Below are 21,700 nucleotides of genomic sequence, written 5' to 3' on the forward strand. Positions count from 1 at the left end.
ACTAGTCATTATTGGAGTGACTATTATATAAAGACAAAAGCCACTAGGGTAGCCATGGTTTTTTGCCAGTTATTAGCCATATATAGTGCGTGCATGCACACATACACACACACATACATATATGTAATATATAATTTTAGTATATTTAAATTAATCCATATTTTCAAGAACTTCATTAACTTGAACACTCAGAAATACCCTGAGTGTTTTAAGACATAATTGCAAATAACTCATGTAATACGTATATTTTTATATCTTTGCATGTATGAAGTTTATGCATTCAGGCTTGTGCAAATGTGTTTATATCATTTGCCTAAGCCCTTGATTATTTACATGTTCCTATGTGGGATCACAGTCCTTCAGATATGAATCATAGCACAGTGATTTCTTTACCTATTCGTATTCTACTATTGAGATACTTTAAGAATCCTGTGAGTTGTGTACCTGGAGATATAAAATTGATATTATTATTAATCCATTCAGAAATCATATTGGGCAATAGCACTACTACATGTACATTTAGTAGCAAACATAGATAGAATATTTGGAGATAATGAAGATTTCAATACTGTGTTAAGAAAAAAAAAAAAAACAACCACGCAAGAGACTTGGCTCTTGGCTCTCAGCTCCAAAGCATGTGAAATATTCAACTTAATAAGAACATAACTGCAGGAAGCACTTCTAGATCATGGGAGTTGCTATGCACAAAAGAGGTATGGTTGTTCTAGCTCAGAGAAGCTTCCACATATATTATTTATTGAGGAAGCCTCATTTTAATGCTGTATAGAGAAGCCCGAATGACATACTCTTCACAAGTGGCAGTATTGGTATTACAGCATTCCAAGGGTGTGAGACTTAGTTTGGAAATGAACTGAGAAAAAGCAAATAATATTTCTTAACTATTGTAGAAAATGGAGGTATTGCTAGGAAAATTACATTTTCCTCTGGTCTTTCTCACCATTTATTTATTCCGCTCACCAAGGACCCTGGCTTTTGAGGAGAGGTCCATGGCTGAGAGAACATTAAAAGGAAAGAGTGAAAGTGGAGAATGCAGATGCATATTTGGATTCAGGAGGAAGGGGAGGTTCAACAGGTGCCTTCTATAGCAGAGTTGGTTGTTAAGTCACACTACCCACAACATGCTACCCACAATAACCACAGAAGAAAGGTTACACATACATAGGTCTGTTCTCCCTTTTATGCTCACTTACCACGCAAATGACATCTTTGTGCCTGTTGTTCGGGGTCATTGCCTAAAAAAGTTGAGTTGAAACTGGCAATGAGGAAAGAATGGGCCGGGCGTGGTGGCTCACGCCTGTAATCCCAACACTTTGAGAGGCCAAGGCGGGCGGATCACCTGAGGTCGGGAATTCAAGACCAGCCTGGCCAACGTGGTGAAACCCCGTCTCTACTAAAAATACAAAAAATCAGCCGGGCGTGGTGGTGCGCCTGTAATCCCAACTACTCAGGAGGCTGAGGCAGGAGAATTGCTTGAACCTGGGAGGTGGAGGTTGCAGTGAGCCAAGATCGCGCCATTGCACTCCAGACTGGGCAATGAGAGTGAAAATCCGTCTCAAAAAAAAAAAAAAAAAAAAAGGAAAGAAAAACACAGAAAGAATGGAGAACTTTAACATTTCTTGAGTACATATTGTTTGCCTGGCATGTTCTAGGTGTCATATGTACAGCATCTCATTGCATCTTCACAACATTCCTGAGCATTAGGTTTTCTTTTCCCAAGTTTACAGGGGAAGAAATGGAAGATTAGAGAAGTTAAGTAGCTTGGGCAAGGTCGCAGCTGGTGAATGGCTGAATCAGAATCTGAACACCAGTTTGTCTAATTCTATCCTGCATGCTATTTCCTTACAATGTTCCCTTTCACTTAGGGGCTCATGCAAAAGATTTATGATTTCCTTCAGATTTTCTTTGGTCATAGTGCTCTAAACAATTGTAGCTGAATTTTTAGTTCTTACCTCAAATAAGTCTGATAACACTACTACATTTTTTAAAAATGAGTGATATAATTTGTAGAAATAGTCACTGGAATACTTTTAAGAGATTTCAAATCATAGAGTTGAAAATTCATGCTGTGCTCTAGGCATTATTGATCCTGAGCCATCTCATGCAGGTAGATATAAATCCTCTTCTTAAAGATCTCTGGTGAAAAAAATCTTTCAGGCTTTTCCATAGTAATTTACCTCATTGCTGAAAAGGTTTACAGATAGGTGTATGCACATTGTTAGGACCAATGACATAATGCCCAGTTGCAGTGAATCAAGCTAATAAAATAATAATCCTTTTTAAAATTATAATCTTCAAAGGGTTTCCAAAAATCACTTATAGGAAGTTTATGTGATTTTGCTGTTTCTCTAGGAAAGGCAGTTACGTTTGAATATTTAAATGATCAGGCCTTGTATGGGTCACACAGGGATTTTTATTTTGCATTTGGATTCCCTTTATGGTTTAAATCACAGATCTCTACCTTAAATGCAAATGAATGGAGTGTTGAGAATTGACATAATTTTTTAAATTGCCATAGTTATTTCCAGGGAGCTTTATACCTCAGTACAAGTATCTTATCCTGTATTATAATTGCTTGCTTGTTTGTCCTTCTAACAAGACTGTGAGCAATTGGAGGACAAGGATTGTGCCTTACTCATCACAGTATCTCTAGTGTTTAGCATAATGCTTGACACACAGGAGTGATCAATAGTTATCTATTGAGTGACTGAATTAATTTCTCCAATTGATTCTGCTTAGACAGGCCTTTCTCCTACATTCCCCCAAATGCAACCTGCTAATTCACATTTCTCTATCCTGGTTTATGTTATTTCTCTCAACTGGAGTGCTCTTTCCTTCTTTTCTCCACTTATATAAGTCCACCTAGTTCTTCCTGGTACAACTAGTTGCTACATGAGTCCTGTTCTGACTATTCCAGATCTCATAGAGTCATGTCCTCCTCGTGCCTTGACTCTTTTAGCCTATGGGATGCCCTACACACTTTAGCCCTTTATTATGTGCAGCTTTATATTATTTGCCAATTTAAAAAATATTTTTGTCTTGTTTTCCCAACCATTATGAAAAGTAGCCATGTGTTGTATCATTTTCTCTCCCCTTCATAGTGACTTAAGTGTGGAAGAGACCATTGGATAACAAACTATGGCCTATAAGCCAAATCCAGTCCAAAACCTAAGAATATTTCTTTTCTAAAAAATTAATTAATTTATTTATTTATTTTTGAGACAGAGTCTCGCTGTGTCGCCCAGGCTGGAGTGCAATGGCGTAATCTCTGCTCACTGCAACCTCCGCCCCCTGGACTCAAGTGATTCTCCTGCCTCAGCCTCCTGAGTAGCTGGGATTACAGGCGCCCGCCACCATGCCCTGCTAACTTTTTGCATTTTTAGTAGAGACGGGGTTTCACCGTGTTGGTCAGGCTTGGTCTTGAACTCCTGACCTCGTGATCTGCCCGCCTTGGCCTCCCAAAGTGCTGGGATTATAGGTGTAAGCCACCACGCCCAGCAAGAATATTTCTTATGATTTTAAATGGTAAGAAAACAATCACAAGGGCTGGGCGTGGTGGCTCACGCCTGTAATCCCAACATTTTGGGAGGCCGAGGTAGGTGGATCACTTGAGGTCAGGAGTTCGAGACCAGCCTGGCCAACATGGTGAAACCCGTCTGTACTAAAAATACAAAAATTAGCCAGGTGTGGTACCAGGTTCCTGTAGTCCCAGCTACTCAGGAGGCTGAGGCAGGAAAATCACTTGAACCCAGGAGACAGAGGTTGCAGTGAGCAGAGATCATGCCACTGCACTCTAGCCTAGGCGACAAAGGGAGACTGTCTCAAAAACCACAAGAAAAACAATATTTTGTGACATGAAAATTATATGAAATTCAACTCTCCATAAATAAAGTTTTTTGCAACATTGCCACGTTTATTCATTTACACATTATTTATGCCTGCTTTTGGGCTACAGCAGTAGAGTTGAGCAATTGTGACAGAGACTCTGTGGCCCACAAAGCCTAAAATATTTACTATCTGACCCTTTACAGAGAAAGTTTGCCGACTGCTGGAGTAGATCATCAATGAGTACTTACTGGTTAAATAATTCATTGTCTTATGACTCTATTCTATTATGAAACAAGATAGTCTGAAAGTACTGTTAATTATGCTGTCTTGCCTTACATAAAGAAAAATAGTAATAAAAGCAACCTCTGGAGAACAGATTATTTTTATCTTTTAGTTGGTGAAGTATAAAAATTTTCATTTTCTCATTCTCTGGTAAAGTGACTTATAGTGCCCTTATTAGTTTTAAACCTTTTCAAATATGCAGAACCTCTTCCTGCAGAGATTTTAAAGAATAGGGTAAGGCCAGGCGTGGTGGCTCATGCCTGTAATCCCAGCACTTTGGGGGCCGAGGCGGGTAGATCACCTGAGGTGAGGAGTTCGAGACCAGCCTGGCTGACATGGTGAAACCCTGTCTCTACTAAAAATACAAAACATTAGCCGGGTGTGGTGGCGGGTGCCTGTAATCTCAGCTACTCGAGAGGCTGAGACAGGAGAATCCCTCGAACCCAAGAGGCAGAGGTTGCAGTGAGCAGAGATCGTGCCACTGCACTCCAGCCTGAGTGACAGAGCATGACTCCATCTCAAAAAAAAAAAATTAATAATAATAAAGAACAGGGTAGATGATTATCGTTCTGGGATGGACTAGATAACTTCTAGTATTGTGCAGCCCAGTGATTCCTTGAATCTCCTCTAAATGTAAACCTTGCTTTATTAGAAATGAGAAATCTGATTTGTGGATATGAAGTCTCCGCATCCCCCATAACTCCTTGATTCTCCTTTGCCAGGACCTCCCCCCACCCTCCACTTTTGGTTTAATCTAGTTCTTCTAATTAAATATGAGATAATTAAAGTGCACAGAGTTTAAACCCACCAGGTTTGATTTAATGATAAAAATCTTGGTTTGTCAGCTTTTCAAGGCATAATCCTGGCTGCTGCCTTATCTGACAGGTAGTCAGCCTAGCAGGTCTGAGGATGAAAACCAGAGCATCTCATCTTTTCAGGCATGACTTGCTATTTATCTTCTGAGGCATACTTTACAATTCCCCTATAGAAAATGGGTAGGGTTAAATAAGTAGAAAAGGTCTCCTTTTGCTTTGGCTCAATTAATTCATTTCCTATGCGGTTGTCGATGACTAGGCTTACAAAGTAGACAGATGTATTTCAAATGAGGAGAAAATGCCCCAAACATAGCATATTTGATTATTGTAAATTATTCCTTTACTCACTGAATATGTAAAGTATGTAAATTTAGTCCTGCTGTCAAAAGGTAGCTCTGTACCATTAGTTTCTGCAGCAGACAAGGCCTGCTGCATCCTGTACTGCATTTTCAGAGAGATAATTCTAATGACAGCTTGAGCAATTGCCTTAATGAGCCAGAAAGGTGTTCTTTTTTATTCGTGTTTAGCTGCTTAGAGTCATCTGAAATAGAGATCATCTGTAGATATTACAGAGTGAAAAAAGACATGGGTTATCTTATTAATGTGTTTCTCCAAGCATGCTAAGAATGAACCATCAATCAGGTATTTGCCAAGAAAATAGCTTGTTGTCAGTTCTGTATAGGTGATATGGCAACCTGAAATGCAAGTTTAGGTTCTAATTATCATGCTAGCTAAGTAAAAGAGTTGTCAAGTTGCATCTATAAGTCATTTTGGGAAATATTGTAGGGCTTACCAAATTGATCACAAAATAGCATTAATATTGTAAACCTGAAGTGAACAACATAACCAGTTTTTTAAAAATAAAGCACTCTACTTGAGTCATCAGGAAAACATTAGAAATCTACCTATGTGCATCATATTATATGTAAAATTTAGTTTAATTGGAGCTTTGTGTTGTTAGAACCCAACACATTAACATTTGAGACAAATTTCCTATCATCTGAGTCTTTCATTCTAAGTGAAATGTCCATATTTTCTCATTAATTTGAGTCTATTTAAAGATCAGTCACATCACAGTAACATAAAGATTGGAAAAGTAATGTTCACATTTTAGTTAAAGTCATGAAATATATACCTATAATTGACTATGGTGTTTTGATTTGGTTATAAAGTATAGCTGTACCTTCCACATAGAGTTAAGAGAAGTCCTGGCTTAACACATTAGTGGTAGAAAGTGTAAGTTTACACTTAAGCCACTCCCCATCCTTGGATTTGCATAAAAAATGAGTGAAGTTCAGCTTGGGTTTATGTTAGCAAAATGGCAAATGTAGAGGCACGCTAAAGGTCCTTTCTGCCACCCTTGTATACAATACATGTCTGCATCTTGCCTAATCTTAATTAAATGTCTTTATTAAATCTTTATTAAATTAATAAAATGTCTTCTGGGTCTGAGGACTGAAATTCTGAAATGTAACCAATATTTAAGAGCTTAAACAGTGCTTCTGTATAGAACTTGTAGTATGAAATATGACTTCAAAAAAGCCTGAGCTGTAGAATTAATTTTTTCAATTGAATGAGTAATACTGCTTTAAAAAATATACATGGCCGGGCGCCGTGGCTCATGCCTGTAATCCCAGCACTTTGGGAGGCCGAGGTAGGGAGTTCGAGACCAACCTGACCAACATGCAGAAACCCTGTCTCTACTTAAAAAAATACAAAATTAGCCAGGTGTGGTGGCACATGCCTGTAATCCCAGCTACGCAGGAGGCTGAGGCAGGAGAATCGCTTGAAGCCGGGAGGTGGAGGTTGTGGTGAGCCGAGATTGCGCCATTGCACTCCAGTCTGGGCAACAAGAGCAAAACTCTGTCTCAAAAAAAAAAAAAAAAAAAAATATATATATATATATACATATATATATATATATGTATATATATATATGTATATACACACACACACATACACACACACACATCCTTTTTATGGCCTCATGCAGTGGCTCACCCCTGTAATCCCAGCACTTTGGGAGGCCAAGGTGGGCGGATCACCTGAGGTCAGGAGTTCAAGACTAGCCTGGCCAACATGGTGAAACCGCATCTCTACTAATAATACAAAAATCGGCCAGGCATGGTAACTGGCCTCTGTTAATCCCACTACTTGGGAGGCTGAGGCAGGGAGAATTGCTTAAACCTGGGAGGTGGAGGTTGCAGTGAGCAGAGATCGTGCAACTGCACTCCAGCCTGGGCAACAGAGTGAGATTCTCTCAAAAAATATATATAGGCCGTGTGCTGTGGCTCACACCTGTAATCCTGGCACTTTGGGAGGCCAAGGTGGGTGGATCACCTGAGGTCAGGAGTTCGAGACCAGCCTGACCAACATGGTGAGACCCGTCTGTACTAAAAATACAAAAATTAGCCAGGAGTAGTGGCAAATGCCTGTAATCCCAGCTACTCTGGAGGCTGAGGCAGGAGAATGGCTTGAGCCTGGGAGGCAGAGGTTGCAGTGAGCCAAGATTGTGCCATTGCACTCCAACCTGGGTGACAGAGCAAGACTCCGTCTAAAAAAATATATATATGTGTGTGTGTGTGTGTGTGTGTGTATACATGTATATATATATACACACATCCTTTTTAGTTTAAATAATCCATTGTATTAGAAAGAAAAAGTTATACTAGTGAATCAGCTCTACAGTTTTCAGAAGGCGAATCAAATAATTAATAAATTGAAGTACAGTAAGATGAACTATCATGTGAAATTATATTTCCCTATAAATTTCTTATTGAAATCTTGCATTGATTTGTGCATGTGTGTTTGACTAATGAAGTAAAGTGTGGGACTACTATAGAATTTAGATTTAATGCCTAGGTAATGGGTACTTGTCCAATTACAGGTCTTCATGAAGTTTTTAATGAAAAAAACACTAAAGAGCTCTTCTTCTCAGCTGTATCATAAATGACAAAAATCTCAGCTCTCCAGGCCTAAGTCAGTAATAAGTGGAAGAGTGACTCTTCTAGTTACTAATTCATTTGTGGAGTTTTCCAAAGTTAGCTTGCATTGTAAGTTTCTTATAAGGAGGATCATTTCATGAGAGTTGGTTTTTTGCTATTGTCACAATTGTGTAATCATCCCCATAGAAGCATGATATGCATACACTTAACACATTCAATTTGTAATTCTTCTTGCTAGTAAAGCCAAAAATTCTATCCCATGCTTAGACATCCATGGAGGTGATCATTATAATGCATTATTTGTCAAATTTTATTCTTTTTCAAAACTCCAAAGAAAATGTGACATTCTACTATGTCTTTGAATCTCTGATTATGTACATTTGTTTATGTTAATCTATAACATGTTACTTGGTTTCTTTGAAGCTCTGTTTTCTAGTTGATGATGCTAAAATTTATGTTAATTCACATCTAGGTGTACTTGAAATCACCTAATTTGAAATTGCAGTTCTTAAACAGCTCTAAGAAATATAATTATGTAAAGAATATTTTGAATGAAATTTTGAATAAATTGGTAGAAACATAGTTAATTGTTCGCTGCATCCCAAAACAGTAGGCTTGGAAAGTGGTGCTTTTCTACTTTAATTTTAAATCTTGTACATTTTGTAAGAAAGGAGTAAGCCTATCCCCATATTAGGCAAGTCAGATTAAATGTTAGTTCCATTAATTCAGAGAAAATAGGCTCAGTTAATGATGATTCAATGCCAGTTGAAAAATAAACAGATATGCAAAATCTTGGTTTCTTCCTGTAATTTCTTACCATTTTTTTCAGTTTCTTTTTCTGTTAAATCTTTAGTTAGGTTATGATAGAATGCCATGGTACCTCATTGTTCTTTAACTCTAGTGATTGGTTGTTTTTAATTACATTAATGGTAGTTTTTTGGTTTTTTTGTTTGTTAATTTTTTGGTATATCAAACATTTTCTGTTAAAGGAGAAAGTAAAGAAGAGCTTTGACTTACAAACTGACTTGAAAGCTATTCCAGCAATTGGTTGTCTTTGAAGTAGGCAATTTATCCTTTTTTCCCTTCAAAATCAGTTATACTACATATTTCCTTTTTGAAACAGGAAAGAATGAACTGTGCATCACAGTTCTGTTATCTATAGCAAATCTGTAACTCCTGAATCCTTTCTTCCCGACCCCACCCACCCTGGGGGCTACTTCTCTACCATTAGTTTATGCTCATCAGAGAATTACAACAGGTAGAGCAGCACAGCCTTGTGCTTTCTACTCTAAAGGTATTGCTTCCCCAGACAACTGAAACTTGAGTTAAGCCCATGCCCCAGGAAAAGAAAGGTCAGGAAGTTATTTTGCTTTCTGGGAGGCTACAGAGATGAGAGCAAAGGAGATGAAGAGTCTTGGCATCTACTCCAGAATTGCTCTTGACTGCCAGACTTCGATCTAATCTCTATGGCACATCATCAGCATTCACTGTGTACCTCATACACAAAAGCAGAAGAGTAGCTGGATTTCTTTAAAATTGTGCCCTTCATTTGTTTCCCTTGCATGTTCTATTTCCCCAATTAACTTTGTGAGCCCTGGGCAAATTAGTTAACCTCACTGGGCCTCAAAGGCCTCATCTATAAAATGAATGGTTTAGAATAGATGATCTTTATGATCCCTTCCATTGCAAACATTCTATGCTGTGAAACCTCAAGGCTGTAAACTATATGAGAGTAGGAGCCAATTTTTTTTAAATCATTTTTTTTATCTCCCCACAGGGCCTAATGTAACTTTGACTGTACTACCTTGCTTTCACTATGTGAAGTAGATTTTGAAGACAGCTCTAATATGTACTAAACTCGATTAGAAATTAGACATCCCATTTTAGTTGAAAGTCAGATTATTAGGTAGATGTTATATGAACTTGCTTATTTCAAAAGGAAAAAAAATTCTGGGAAATGAATCATTGGGATGGAATTAAGTAATCCCATTTAGGAAAATAGTACTTTAATAATAGGCTATGAAAGAGTTATGGGTTGAATTGTCACCCAAAAAGGTATGTTTAAGTCCTAATCCCCAGTATCTGTGAATAGGACCTTGTTTGTGATTGGAGGCTTTGAAAATGTAATCAAGTTAAGATATGGTCATACTGGATGAGGGTGCACCCTAAATCCAATGACTGGTGTCCTTATAAGTAGGCCATGTGGGACACAAAGACACACAGGGAGAATGCCACGTAACTGTGGAAGCATAGACTGGAGTGATGCGACTGCCAAGGAATCCCAAGGATTGATGGCTACCATAAAAAGCTAGGAGAGAGAAGTGCAACAAATTCTCCATCAGAACCTTCAAAAGAACCAAGCCTGCCCTGTACCTTAACTTCAGAATTCTTGTGTCCAGAGCTGCGAGAGAATACATTTCTGTTATTGTAAGTCACCCAGTCTGTCATAATTTATTATGGCAGACCTAGGAAACTAATACAGAAGATGTGGACACTGGCCTAGGAAAAGTCCCCAAAGAATACATAAAGCTCTGGACTGGAACAGTCATAGCTTGCAACTACCGTAGGACATCTACTTTCAGCCTAGGATGTCTTCATATTTTATAAAATATAAATCTAGATAGTAATAGAACATTAAGATCTTTGGAGCAGCTCACCATTCCTTACGAGATCAGGACCGATCTTATACAAACCCTGATCAGCTGAATTAGGATCACATTTGTTATAATTATTACCGATCCCTTGAGAGCCACCTTTGACCCAGCATATCATACCCACAAGCCTAAGAGTAAGCTGCAGAAAGACTGTTTGTTAGAATGGTCGTCCATTATTGACTACCCTCTTCTACCTTATGCATGTTTCTTTTGTCCTTTTTTCGTTAACCATTTATAAAGTTAGATGCTAAAGAATATTGAGCTCAGAAATAGTATTTCCAAATAAACAATGTGTAAATCAATTTAAGCTGTTTACTTCCCCATTGGGAATAATCTCTCTTACTTTCTACCTATGAAAACTTCACCCAGGCTTTCACCATGCATAGCTCAGATCCCATCTACCTCATCAAGGCTTCGTTGAATTCCCCATTTGAAAGTAATCTGCTTGCTGTAATTACATAACTTATACTCTCTATGTAGTTCTGTTGACACTTAGCAAAAAGTACCATATATTATAGTTTTGTTTTTACATCTCTGTGTTTTATTGTTAAAGAAAAAAATTATTCTGACACTTGTTAAAGATCGTAAGGCTGACTTCATTCAGAGGGACTACTACAGTGGAATTTTGTAATACGGTAGTGAGATTAAGCTTAACTCCACACACAAGAAGTACCAAGTGGACATTTATAGCCATGAACCAGGGTGGGGGTCGATTGATGGAAAATTACTAAGAGGAAACATCAGGCCTAAGGGCATTCCAGCAAAACTGACTTGACAGGATTCTTGCTGAAGTCAGACCAAGATGATAAGATATCCAGAGTGAGGAATAAGGAATTTGATCAGATATCAAGGGTGGGGGATCTGCACTAAACTAACCCAGTAGTATTTTTGCTAAAACAGGACTAAATGAGCCAGGGACAGAGCCTAAGTTTGGGTCTAGTTAAAAAGGGAGCTCAGAAGAATCTGACTCAAGTTTGGTCAAAGGAGAGAGTCTGTCATTATCTCCTCAATGAGATTCTAGAGAATAGGAATTATAATTCATACTCTTTTGTATCTCTACTCCCTACTGCCCCCACCCCCATGAAAAACAGTGTATGCATGTCATTAGTTTGTAGTTGAGTATTTTTCAGTGATGGTTGACTAATTTTGACAGAGCCGACACCTTAATTCACCAGTTAAATTGGCTCTAGGCACAGCCTTGCACAACTCATCATTATTTGACTAAATGAAGACAATATATTCTAAGACTCTGGTACAGAATTTCTGGTTAACAGTGGTTGGCATAATTTATTCTCTTGCCTGCCATTTTCAAGTGATATTACTGCTTTGAACTCATTTTTTAAAGTAATATTTATAAATATAACTGGTAAAAGTGTGGCATCTTTGGCCAGTGAAAAGAATTGCTGTCAGCTTGAGAAAAGAAACGTAAAGCACTAAGTATACTAGAAATTGCAGACATCCTCACAAAAGTGATGGATTAATGACCACATACAGCATTATGAAAGCTAGTTATGGTTTGCTTAAACCAGTCTCTCTCTTTATGGCATTCTCAATCTTTTTAAACAGCTAGGATATAATAACATTTTAAAAATTAAAGTATTTCACATAACCAAGAACTTGATATGAAATGAGCAACATTAAGCACAAAACAATTGAAGCTTCAAATACTGGAGCAGGCAAGAATTTTAAACAGCCCAAATGAATAAGGATGCAACATTGTTGTGCTTCTTCAGATGCAGGAATAATCAGGCTCAGAGGTTAGCAGAAAGAGATTTTATAGCAATAATGGCTCCCCATACCATTTTTCTCTTGTGACTTTGACTCACAAAGGTGAAGCTTTCATTTGAAGATTTGATACAATGCAGCTGCCAACAGCAGGGGGGAGAATTTGGCCAAATGGCTGGACTCTCTCAAACATCTGTGAGGGACAGAGATTGAGAGGGAGAGACAGGGAGAAATTGAGAGAGATATAAAAGGAAAAGAGGAGGGGACCAAAAAGAAAAAAAAAAAAGATTTGCATTACCAATGACAAATCAAAGTTGAAAGTTTGCCTTTCCTGTTGTCATTCATTGCCATTCATATTTAGAAAGTAGACTGCTGTGATAATTGATTTGATGGTCCAGCTTGAGTGGAAGCACTTCTGGGCATAGCAGCCTCAGAGATGCCAAAAAAGAAGAAAAGGTGGGAATGAAATAATGCACTACTTTCTCCTCAGAGGCATGTGGCCCAGTTTTTAAGAGCAGAAAAACATGCTCTGGGGTGGGGGGAGTAGAAACCTAAAGAACTTAGTAATAAATACAAAAATGACCATATAGCTCCAGTCAGATAAAAATAGGCATTCAAAGCAAGACAATGAGAGGACATATTTTACTGACAAGTGAATAATAGGGGAGTGTGGTGGAAATAATCTGATTTTTAACAGACTCTGTCCTTTGGGAGTACCTTTTTTGCTCTTCTTTTATATAGAGACAAAAGTGATTTCTTTTCTAAAAAGCCTTTTAATTTTTAAGCTTTTCATACTAGATTGATAGTTCAGAAGGAGAAAAAGAAAACAATAATTGAGACTGAAAAGCTATATATGTGCCCGGATTATCTAAACATCACTGAATTTCCTTGAAGCAATAGGTAATAATGAAGCTTGTCCTTAGATTTGTGAGTAGAGGTTGGTGTTCAGCCATTGCTTCCTGCTGATATGAATAAGTTAGGAGACTAAAGTGCCAGTTGAAGGGGGCAAAAGAGAGAGAGAGAGAAAGAGTTTTTTAAAGTGCTGAATTCACTGCCTGACCTCTTAATCACAACTGCCAATTGGATTGTGTGCCCTGTCATTCCATTTAAGAACCTAAACAAACCAGATAAAAGACATAGCTGTCAAAACACAAATTTTAATCAGAACCTGTTTGTCTTTTGAGAGAAATATACTTGTGTTCAAAAGTAGATCAGTCCTTTAACTTTGTTGCCTTTCTCTCTTTTCTTCCCTCTCCCTTCTATCTTCAGTTCTCCTTTCTTCATTTACGTACCTAGCTAGCTGCCTCTACTTATACCTACAGAGAAAGCCTGTTGTTTGGCCTCATTGAATGTGTCATACATATGCAGCTGTTATGCAAATATCAATACCGACCCATCACAATTTCTGTTTTCCTGGTAAGGTTCTCAACTACAGTGAGACATTAAACTTTCTGAGTTAAAACAACAACAACAACAACAACCAAAACCCTCAAATGTATGACTTATTTTTAAAAGATTCATACAAAATTAATATGGAGGAAACAGTGTTAGCTGTCAGTATAATGTATGACAGTATTTCTGAAAATCTTTTAAAAAAATCATGAGAGTTACCTGGGAAACTTACTAAAATTCATTATACAATGTATACCTATATCAAAACATCACGTTGTACCCCATAAATATATATAGTTATTATATATCAATCATAAATTGTTTAAAAATTTAGAGTATCAGACCATACCCCAGGTCTTGAATCACAGTATATAGTGCTCAGGAATCTACATTTTAACAAGTGCCCAGATCATTTTTCTACATACTACTGAAGTTTGAATACCAGAGACATAATAAAGAGCAATATTTAATTACATCAACTGGAATCTAATTCCGTTTTTACCATTACTAGTTGTGTAAACTTAGGCAAATTATCTAGCCTTTCTAAAACTTAATTTCTTCATCCATGAAATGTATGTAACAATGCCTACCTAGTAGGGTTGTCCTGAGAATTAAATAACATAATGAATATAAAACACAGCACAGTAGCTGGTGATTCTAATATCAATACATAGTCAATATTATTGATATTGTTTATCTTTTATGATTTAGAAATAGGTTCTTTTCTATGGGTTGTTCATATTGCCTCCTTGTAAATAATAGTTTCTATTTCCATTTTATATTAACATAGACGGTACTTTTTCATGTCTCAAGGATGTATAAGATTAAACATCAGGCCAGGTGTGGTGGCTCATGCCTGTAATCCCAGCACTTTGGGAGGCCGAGGCGGGCAGATCACGATGTCAGGAGATCGAGACCATCCTGGCTAACATGGTGAAACCCCATCTCTACTAAAAATACAAAAATTAGCCAGGCGTGATGGCACGTGCCTGTAGTCCCAGCTACTCAGGAGGCTGAGGCAGGAGAATCGCTTCAACCTGGAAGGCGGAGGTTGCAGTGAGCGATATCAGGCCACTGCACTCCAGCCTGGTGACAGAGCGAGAAAAAAAAAAGAAAAGAAAAGATTAAATATCATCCCCATCACTTCATCTTACCCAGTGGGGAAACAAACTATTTTAAACTAAAGTAGTAGCACATGCTTACTGGCATAGAGCAGAACATTCTTATTAATACCAACTCTATGTAGATAACTAGATATATACATTATTCACATGTGAATGTGTAATTAAAGAGCATTTAGGTACTGAACTTGATGAATGAGAGGGAAAAATGTCTGGGATGTCAATGTGATACTGTAAATACCGAAGGCAATTCACAGTGTGACTAGTAGCACCACCTGTCTCACACCCAAAGATAATTCATCAAATAATACCACGTCTAAACTGACAGATTCTTTGTCTTCATAGCCTAAAATAGAGAAAAGATCACTAGATTTTTTTTAAAAAATCTAATCCCAAAACTTACTAGCTCTGTTACTTCAGACAAACCTCTTAACCCTCAGTGCCCCCATCTATAAAGTAAGGATAATTATATTTGCCCCACCTCACAGCCTTGAAGTGAAAAGAAATGTGGTAATGTATCCAGGAAGCATTTATAAACTAAATGCTATACAAACAAATGGTATTATTTCATACCTATTCAAATGGACTGAAAGTCATTTGAAAATGTTATCAACTTTTGACCGTGATTGTATTCTCATTTTCCAAGGAAGTCCAAAAGATAGATTAAATTTGAATTCTTCATTGTTGTGCCTTGCTGATTTTTGCTTGAGGTGATCACACTGCATTGATGCATTTTTACACAGCTTTTGTTGAATATTCCTTGGTCCAAAAGCTTTCAGCTTTATGGCTTTGAAGCTCCAATTCCCTGATCAATGTCTGAACTTGTGAAGCTTGAAATTTGTCTTTTGGCATTGACTTATGTGTAAATCTGAGTCAAAATTCAGTGTCCTTTAAACATCTCGGGGCAAATTTTCAGCATGGCTTCATTTTTACTGATATGATCATGTATTTGTAAGTACAGATTGCCACTTTTGTCCTCAAGAGAGCACAAAGTGGTCATTGCACCTGCCATGAGGTAATTGAAGGTGCAAAAAATCCCACTTCTAGAAAAAAGTCTTTATAACACTCCCTTCCTTTACACCCCTCCCCTCCGTTCCTCTGTGTGTACCGAAAATAAAAAAAAAAAAAGAAATAATGCTATTAGCAGGCTATGAATAGAGATCAGCATTTCTTTTCAAGAAAAATAAACTGCATTTAATTTGGGCTTCTCTTAAAAAAAAATACACAAGATACCCGGAGTAATTTAAAATAAAAATATTGATGGAAATGGCAATGTCTTTCATAATTATTATTCAATTGCAATGTTATATACTCCATAACTTAAGCAAATGAGTAGTTTTGACTACTGGAAAATAGCATTTGAAAGTCAACTATGGAACTTCCAGCACACCTATAGTTTTAGTGTCCTAAACTTATCCTCTAAAGTTACTCTAGACCAAAAGAGTAACATTTGTTTTTGATACACCCTTCTTTGTGCCAGTGTTCTCTAAGTACTTTTTGGATTCTCATGCTAGAGAAAAAGAGCTATAAGAAATGAAAGATAAACCTAACCTAGGGTTTATCTGTTACCAGAACAGTATATATGTTACAAATGACTTATAAAATTACCCAGGCAGTGGGAGCACTTCCTAGCCATTTCCTGGTGTGCTACCTGTGGCCATTCTAAGCATTGACTAAAAATTATTCACAGACCTTGATTTTATTGCTAGTGATATATTTACACATACTATTTAGCCCAGACTATTCATATACTACATATATGCCTACTAGCCCAGTGCAAGTAGTTAGTCACTTGTTTACCTCTCAAAAACAGCAAGCTGTTATTTTTCCTTTTTAAAAATTTGGCTATGTTTGTTTTTTGGTTGTAGGAAGAAAACTTAACAAGAGATCTACCCTCTTATCAAATCTTTAAGTGCACAATACAATATTAACTATAGGCACTATGCCATACAATAGATCTCTAGAATTTATTCATCTTGCACAAATGAAACTTTATACCTGTTGAACAGCAACTCCCCACTCCTCCTTCTCCCCAGACCCTGGCAACCACCATTCTACTCTGTTTCTATGAGTTTGACTATTTTAAATAGCTCATAAACGTGGAATCCCGCAGTATGAGTCTTTGTGTGCCTGTCTTACTTCACTTAGCATATGTCTCCAGGTTCAACCATGTTGTCACGTATGGCAGGATTTCTTTCTGTGTTTAAGGCTGAATCATATTCCATTGTACGTACATACCACATTTACTCCATTTACTCTATTCATTCACTGATGGACATTTGGATTATTTCCCTATCTTGGCTGTTGTGAATAATGCTGCAGTGAACATGGGAGTGCAGATATCTCTTTGAGATCCTGCTGTCAATTCTTTTTTTTGTTTTTTTTTGTTTTGAGACAGAGTCTCGCTCTGTCACCCATGCTGGAGTGCAGTGGCGTGATCTCGGCTCACTGTAACCTCCACCTCCTGAGTTCAAGCAATTCTCCTGCCTCAGCCTCCTGAGTAGCTGGGATTACAGGCACGTGCCACCATGCCCGGCTCATTTTTTGTATCTTTAGTAGAGACGGGGTTTCACCATGTTAGCCAGGATGGTCTTGATCTCCTGACCTCGTGATCCGCCTGCCTTGACCTCCCAAAGTTTTGGGATTACAGGCATGAGCCACCGCGCCCGGCCTCAATTCTTTGGGACATATTCCCAGAAGAGGGATTACTGGATCATCTGGTAAGTCTGTTTTTAATTTTTTGAGGAAGCTTCATACTCTTTTCCATAATGGCTGCATCATTTTACATTCCCACTAACAGTTGTATAAGGGTTCCAATTTCTTCACATCCTTAACAGTGCTTGTTACCTTTTCACATCCTTAACAATGCCTTTTACATTTTTTTTTGTTGTTAAATAGTAGACATCCTAACTGGGGTGAGGTGACATCTCATTGTAGTTTTTGATTTGCATTTCCTTGATTAGTGATGTTGAGCATCTTTTCACATACCTGTTGGCCATTTGTATGTCTGCTTTGGAGAAATGTCTATTCAAAACCTTTCCTTATTTTTTAAACTGGCTATTTGGGAGCTTTTTTGTTTTTTATTTTGTTTTGTTTCATTTTGTTTTTGAGATGGCGTTTCGCCCTTGTTACCCAAGCTGGAGTGCAATGGCACAATCTTGGCTCACCACAACCTCCACCTCCCGGGTTCAAGCGATTCTTCTGCCTCAGCCTCCCGAGTAGCTGGGATTACAGGCCTGCACCACCATGCCTAGTTAATTTTGTATTTTTATTAGAGATGGGGTTTCTCCATGTTGGTCAGGCTGGTCTTGAACTCCCAACCTCAGGTGATCTGCCTGCCTTGGCCTCCCAAAGTGCTGAAATTACAGGCATGAGCCACCATACCCAGCTGCTTTGTTTTTTTGATCTTGAGTTATTTGAGTTCCTTATGTATTTTGATACATTTTGGATAGTTAGCCCTTTATCAGATATGCAGCTAGCAAATATTTTCTCTCATTTTTGTAAATTGCCTTTTCATTTTGATTGCTTGCTGTACAGAAGCTTTTTAGTTTTATGTAATCTCACTGTGTTTTTGCTTTTGCTGCTTATGCTTTTGGTGTCATATCCAAGAAATCATTGCCCAGACCAATACCATGATGCTTTTCCCCTTTGTTTTCTTCAAGGAGTTTTGTAGGTTTAGGTCTTATGTTTAAATCTTTAACCCATTTTTAGTTGATTTTTATATATAATGTGGGATGAAGGTCCAATTTCATTCTTTTGCATGTCCATATCCAATTTTCCCACTACCATTTGTTGAAGAGACTTTCCTTTTCTCATTCTGTGTTCTTGGCACCCCATACAAAGATCAGTTGACCATATATGCATGGATGTATTTCTAGGCTCTCTATTCTGTTTCCTTGGTCTGCATGTCTGTTTTTGTGTCAGTCCCATATTTTTTAAATTGCTAAAGGTTTGTAATATATTTTAAAATAAGAAAGTGTGGCGAATCCAGCTATGTTCTTCTTTCTCAAGATTTCTTTGGCTATTCATGGTCTTTTGTAGTTATGAATTTTACGATGGGTTTTTCTATTTCTCTGAAAAATGCCATTGGGACATTTAAAGGGATTGCATTGAATCTATAGATTATGTTAAGTAGTATGGACATTTTAACAATATTAAGTCTTTCACTGAATATCTTTTCATTTACATATGTTGTCTTTAATTTGTTTCATCAACGTTATGTAGTTTTCGCTGTACAAGTCTTTCACCTCCTTGGTTAAATGTATTCCTGAGTATTTCATTCTTTGTGATACTATGCAAATGGGATTGCTTTCTTAGTTTTGTTTTCAGTAGTTTATTGTTAATGTACAGAAATGCAATTGATTTTTGTATGTTGATTTTGTATCGTGCAACTTTGCTGAATTTTTTAATTAGTTTTAACAGTTTTTTGTGGAATATTTAGGGTTTTCTCTATGTAAGATCACGTGTCTGCAAACAGAGATAGTTCTACTTCATTTTTTTCCTCCCAATTTTAATGTCTTTTATTTTTTTTTTTCTTGTCTAGTTGCTCCAGCTAGAGCTTCCAGTACTATCTTGAATATAAATGGTGAGGGTGGGCATTCTTTCCATTTCCTGATATGAGAAGAAAAACTTTGTGTTTTATCATTAGTTTGATATTAGCAGTGGGCTTTTCATATATGGCCTTAATTGTGTTGAGGTAAATTCCTTGTATGTCTAATTTATTGATAGTGTTTATCATGGAAAGGTGTTGAATTTTTTCAAATGCTTTTTCTGCATCTATTGGGATGATTGTGTGATTTTTATCCTTCATTCTATTAATGTGGTGTAGCACATTAATTGATTTACATATGTTCAAGCCATCCTCACATATTAGGGATAAGTCCCATTTGATCATGATGTATGATTTTTTAGAACTTAGTGTTGAATTCAGTTTGCTAATATTTTCTTGGGAATTTTCACATCTGTTTTCATCGAAGATAACTGGTCTGTAGTTTTCTTTTCTTGTAGTGTCTGTGACTTTGTATTAGGGTAATACTGGCTTGATTGAATGAGTTTCGAAGTCTACTCTCTTAAAGTCTTTAAAAAGTGTTGGGGTTAATTCTTCCTGAAATATTTGATAAAATTCACCACTGACACCATCTAATGCTGGATTTTTCTTTTTGCAGAGGGTTTTGATTACTGATTCAGTCTCCTTGTTTGTTATTGGTCTGTTTAGATTTTCCATTTCATCATGATTTACCCTTGGTGGGTTGTATATTTCTGTGAATATAACCATTGCTTCGAGATTATCCAATTTGTTGGTGTATAATTCTTCATAGTAGTCTCTTCTGATCCTGTTTATTTCTGTGGCATCAGTTCTAATGTCTCATCTTTCATTTCTGATTTTGAATCTTTTTTTTTTTAGTATAAGGATTTTTCCATTTTGTTTATATTTTCAGAAAAAAACAATTTTCTGTTTCACTGATTTTTTTTCTACTGCTTTTCTATTCTCTATTTCATTTATTTTGACTCTAGTCTTTGTTATTTCCTTGCTTCTGCTAATGTTGGGCTTCTCCTAAATTTGTTCTTTTTCTGGCTCCTTGAGGTATAACATTAGATTGTTTATTTGAGATCTTTCTACTTTTTTAATGTAGGCATTTTATCACTGTAAATATCCCTCTTAGAATTGCTTTTGCTCTATCTCGTAAGTTTTGGTATGTTGTATTTTCATTTTTGCATGTCTTAAGATATTTTCTAATTTTTTTTTTATTTCTTCATTGGCCCATTGGTTTTTAAAGAGTGTGTTGTTTCATTTCCACATATTCGTAAATTATCCAATTTTCCTTCTGCTATTAATTTCTAGTTTCATTCCACTGTAGTCAGAAAAGATACTGTGTAGGATTTCAGTCTTAAATTTGTTGAGACTTTTTTTGTGACTTAACACGTGATATATTCTGGAGAATGTTCCATGTGTGCATGAGAAGAATGTGTATTTCGCAACTGTTGGGTGAAATGTCTTCTGTATGTCTTTTAGTTCCTCTTGCTCTGTAGTGTTGTTCAAGTCTATTGTTTCCTTATTGATTTTTTTTTTTTTGCCTGGATGTTCAATTCATTATTAAAAGTGGGATATGAATTATCTTACCAGTACCATAGTGCTGTCTGTTTCCTACTTCAGATCTGTCAGTGTTTACTTTGTATATTTAGATGCTCTAATATTTGGTGTATGTATGGATTTATAATTGTTATATCTTCCTGATGAATTGCTTTCATTATTATATAATGACCTTTTTCGCCTCTATGTCGGTTTTTGACTTATAGTCTATTTTGTCTCACATAAAGTATAGCCACTCCTGCTCCCTTTTGGTTACCATTCGTGTGGAATATCTTTTTCTGTCTCTTTACTTTCAGGCTATGTGTGTCCTCAAAGCTAAGTGTTGTCTCTTATAGGTAGCATATAATGAGATATTGTTTATTTATCTATTCTGCCACTCTGTGTCTTTTGTTTGGGGAGTTTAATCCATTTGCATTTATTTATTTATTTTATGTTTTTTGAGACAGAGTCTTGCTCTGTTGCCCAGGCTGGAGTGCAGTGGTGCGATCTCGGCTCATGGCAGCCTCCGCCTCCTGGGTTCAAGTGATTCTCCTGTCTCAGCCTCCCAAGTAGCTGGGACTACAGGCGTGCACCACCACGCCCAGCTAATTTTTGTATTTTTAGTAGAGACAGGGTTTCACCATGTTGCCCAGGATGGTCTCGATCTCCTGACCTCATGAGCCACCCGAAGTGCTGGGATTACAGGCGTGAGCCACCGCACCAGGCCTCCATTTACATTTCAAGTAATTATTGATAGGGAAGGACTTACTATTGCCCTTTTGTTGATTGTTTTCTGTTTCATAGTCTTTTTGTCCCTGTTTTCCTCTCTTGCTATCTTCTTTTGTGATTT

The 21,700-nt window shown here is 37.2% G+C and overlaps 1 protein-coding gene and 1 long non-coding RNA gene across 6 annotated transcripts in view; one reads left to right on the forward strand and one right to left on the reverse strand.

Moving 5' to 3' along the window:
- DIAPH2 (diaphanous related formin 2) overlaps positions 1-21,700 on the forward strand; it is a 914,723-nt gene that overhangs the window by 793,159 nt on the left and 99,864 nt on the right. The window lies entirely within an intron of this gene.
- The window catches only part of LOC134757924 (uncharacterized), a 61,087-nt gene that overhangs the window by 22,480 nt on the left and 16,907 nt on the right, over positions 1-21,700 (reverse strand). The gene's annotated exons all lie outside the window — the stretch shown is intronic.

This window comes from Gorilla gorilla, chromosome X (assembly GCF_029281585.2).
Source record: "Gorilla gorilla gorilla isolate KB3781 chromosome X, NHGRI_mGorGor1-v2.1_pri, whole genome shotgun sequence".
NCBI lineage: Eukaryota > Metazoa > Chordata > Mammalia > Primates > Hominidae > Gorilla > Gorilla gorilla.